The sequence below is a fragment of the Dendropsophus ebraccatus genome, unplaced genomic scaffold (genome assembly GCF_027789765.1).
Source record: "Dendropsophus ebraccatus isolate aDenEbr1 unplaced genomic scaffold, aDenEbr1.pat pat_scaffold_1405_ctg1, whole genome shotgun sequence".
In the NCBI taxonomy this organism is placed as follows: Eukaryota; Metazoa; Chordata; class Amphibia; order Anura; family Hylidae; genus Dendropsophus; species Dendropsophus ebraccatus.
In genome coordinates, this window is record NW_027208825.1 from 36,119 (window position 1) to 40,236 (window position 4,118).

The following is a 4,118-nucleotide window of genomic DNA, read 5'->3' on the forward strand; positions in this document are numbered from 1 at the left end:
CGGAGCGGCGCGCTCGGCTCGCCCGGCCAGGGTGAGCCTCCGCCGGCTACAGCCTAGCGCCGCTCCCCGGCTGCGGGTACCGGAGCGGCGCTCTTCTCTCCCCGGGCCTCTGGTGACTCCCGCCGGATGCCAAGAGCCTCCAAGTCCCGCCGGCGGGGACCGGAGCGGCGCTCTTCTCCCCCCGGGCCTCTGGTGACTCCCGCCGGATGCCAAGAGCCTCCAAGAGCCGGCGGCGGGTACCGGAGCGGCGCTCTTCTCTCCCCGGGCTTCTGGTGGCTCCCGCCGGATGCCAAGAGCCTCCAAGTCCCGCCGGCGGGTACCGGAGAGGCGCGCTCGGCTTGCCCGCCTAGGGTGAGCCTCCGCCGGCTACCGCCAAGCGCCGCTCCCCGGCGGCGGGTACCGGAGCGGCGCTCTTCTCTCCCCGGGCCTCTGGTGACTCCCGCCGGATGCCAAGAGCCTCCAAGTCCCGCCGGCGGGGACCGGAGCGGCGCTCTTCTCTCCCCGGGCTTCTGGTGACTCCTGCCGGATGCCAAGAGCCTCCAAGACCCGCCGGCGGGGACCGGAGCGGCGCTCTTCTCCCCCCGGGCCTCTGGTGACTCCCGCCGGATGCCAAGAGCCTCCAAGTCCCGCCGGCGGGGACCGGAGCGGCGCTCTTCTCTCCCCGGGCTTCTGGTGACTCCCGCCGGATGCCAAGAGCCTCCAAGTCCCGCCGGCGGGGACCGGAGCGGCGCTCTTCTCTCCCCGGGCTTCTGGTGACTCCCGCCGGATGCCAAGAGCCTCCAAGTCCCGCCGGCGGGGACCGGAGCGGCGCTCTTCTCTCCCCGGGCTTCTGGTGACTCCCGCCGGATGCCAAGAGCCTCCAAGTCCCGGCGGCGGGGACCGGAGCGGCGCTCTTCTCTCCCCGGGCTTCTGGTGACTCCCGCCGGATGCCAAGAGCCTCCAAGTCCCGCCGGCGGGGACCGGAGCGGCGCTCTTCTCTCCCCGGGCTTCTGGTGACTCCCGCCGGATGCCAACAGCCTCCAAGTCCCGCCGGCGGGGACCGGAGCGGCGCTCTTCTCTCCCCGGGCTTCTGGTGACTCCCGCCGGATGCCAAGAGCCTCCAAGTCCCGCCGGCGGGGACCGGAGCGGGCGCGCTCGGCATGCCCGGCCGCGGTGAGCCTCCGCCGGCTACCGCATGCCGCCGCTCCCCGCTGGATGGTACCGGAGCGGCGCTTTTTTGTGTCCGGGCTCGTGGAGGCTCCAGACGGCTGCCCCTGCACTCACAGTCCCGCCGGCGGGGACCGGAGCGGGCGCGCTCGGCGTGCCCGGCCGTGGTGAGCCTCCGCCGGCTACCGCATAGCGCCGCGCCCCGCTGAAACCTACCGGAGCGGCGCTCTTCTCTCCCCGGGCTTAGGAGCACCCTAGCCCGCATCCAAGGGCTTCCAGGGACCGCTGGGGAGAACCGGGACGGACCCGGACTCGTATCCGTCTTTGGTGCACCCTCGCCCGCATCCAAGGGCGTCCAGGGACCGCTGGGGAGAACCGGGACGGACACTGAATTGTATCCGACTTTGATGCACCCTCGCCCGCATCCAAGGGCGTCCAGGGACCGCTGGGGAGAACCGGACCGGACCCGGACTCGTAACCGACTTTGGTGCACCCTAGCCCGCATCCAAGGGCATTATGGAACCGCTGGGGAGAACCGGACCGGACCCGGACTTGTATCCGACTTTGGTGCACCCTGGCCCGCATCCAAGGGCCTCCAGGGACCGCTAGGGAGAACCGGACAAGACCCGGACTTGTATCCGACTTTGGTGCACCCTGGCCCGCATCCAAGGGCCTCCAGGGACCGCTATGGAGAACCGGACCGGACCCGGACTCGTATCCGACTTTGGTGCACCCTCGCCCGCATCCGAGGGCGTCCAGGGACCGCTGGGGAGAACCGGGACGGACACTGACTCGTACCCGACTTTAGTGCACCCTCGCCCGCATCCAAGGGCGTCCAGGGACCGCTGGGGAGAACCGGGACGGACACTGACTCGTACCCGACTTTGGTGCACCCTCGCCCGCATCCAAGGGCGTCCAGGGACCGCTGGGGAGAACCGGGACGGACACTGACTCGTACCCGACTTTGGTGCACCCTCGCCCGCATCCGAGGGCGTCCAGGGACCGCTGGGGAGAACCGGGACGGACCCGGACTCGTATCCGACTTTTAATGCACCTTAGCCCGCATCCGATGGCCTCCGAGGACCGCCGGGGGGGACGCCCGTCCCTTAGAGTAGGGCTGGCGGTGGCGGAAACGAGGTCTGGCGTCGAGTGTCACCGCCCCCGTTTTAGCGGGACGTCGCCGGAATGTGGCCGGGCTCCTGGAACTCCGGCCCGGGTAAAGCGTTCAAATCCGACCTCATCCCGGTTCTCTGACCGGGAGCTCCTCGAGGCTTTAGTCCGGGTCGGAGTTCCATGACCCCGGACGCGAGTGCCCCCGACAAGCCGGTCCCCGAATAGACTCTGCTGGAGCCCGGGATCGGCTCCCCACAGCGCCGGCGCCCGCTCCCCCGGTCCGGGACGGACCCGGACTCGTACCCGACTTTGGTGCACCCTCGCCCGGATCCAAGGGCGTCCAGGGACCGCTGGGGAGAACCGGGACGGACACTGACTTGTATCCGACTTTGGTGCACCCTCGCCCGCATCCAAGGGCGTCCAGGGACCGCTGGGGAGAACCGGGACGGACACTGACTCGTATCCGACTTTGGTGCACCCTGGCCCGCATCCGAGGGCGTCCGGGGACCGCTGGGGAGAACCGGGACGGACCCGGACTTGTATCCGACTTTGGTGCACCCTGGCCCGCATCCAAGGGCCTCCCGGGACCGCTAGGGAGAACCGGACACGACCCGGACTCGTATCCGACTTTGGTGCACCCTGGCCCGCATCCAAGGGCCTCCAGGGACCGCTAGGGAGAACCGGACAAGACCCGGACTTGTATCCGACTTTGGTGCACCCTGGCCCGCATCCAAGGGCCTCCAGGGACCGCTAGGGAGAACCGGACCGGACCCGGACTCGTATCCGACTTTGGTGCACCCTCGCCCGCATCCGAGGGCGTCCAGGGACCGCTGGGGAGAACCGGGACGGACACTGACTCGTACCCGACTTTAGTGCACCCTCGCCCGCATCCAAGGGCGTCCGGGGACCGCTGGGGAGAACCGGGACGGACACTGACTCGTACCCGACTTTGGTGCACCCTCGCCCGCATCCAAGGGCGTCCGGGGACCGCTGGGGAGAACCGGGACGGACACTGACTCGTACCCGACTTTGGTGCACCCTCGCCCGCATCCAAGGGCGTCCAGGGACCGCTGGGGAGAACCGGGACGGACCCGGACTCGTATCCGACTTTTAATGCACCTTAGCCCGCATCCGATGGCCTCCGAGGACCGCCGGGGGGGACGCCCGTCCCTTAGAGTAGGGCTGGCGGTGGCGGAAACGAGGTCTGGCGTCGAGTGTCACCGCCCCCGTTTTAGCGGGACGTCGCCGGAATGTGGCCGGGCTCCTGGAACTCCGGCCCGGGTAAAGCGTTCAAATCCGACCTCATCCCGGTTCTCTGACCGGGAGCTCCTCGAGGCTTTAGTCCGGGTCGGAGTTCCATGACCCCGGACGCGAGTGCCCCCGACAAGCCGGTCCCCGAATAGACTCTGCTGGAGCCCGGGATCGGCTCCCCACAGCGCCGGCGCCCGCTCCCCCGGTCCGGGACGGACCCGGACTCGTACCCGACTTTGGTGCACCCTCGCCCGGATCCAAGGGCGTCCAGGGACCGCTGGGGAGAACCGGGACGGACACTGACTTGTATCCGACTTTGGTGCACCCTCGCCCGCATCCACGGGCGTCCAGGGACCGCTGGGGAGAACCGGGACGGACACTGACTCGTATCCGACTTTGGTGCACCCTGGCCCGCATCCGAGGGCGTCCGGGGACCGCTGGGGAGAACCGGGACGGACCCGGACTTGTATCCGACTTTGGTGCACCCTGGCCCGCATCCAAGGGCCTCCAGGGACCGCTAGGGAGAACCGGACAAGACCCGGACTTGTATCCGACTTTGGTGCACCCTGGCCCGCATCCAAGGGCCTCCAGGGACCGCTAGGGAGAAC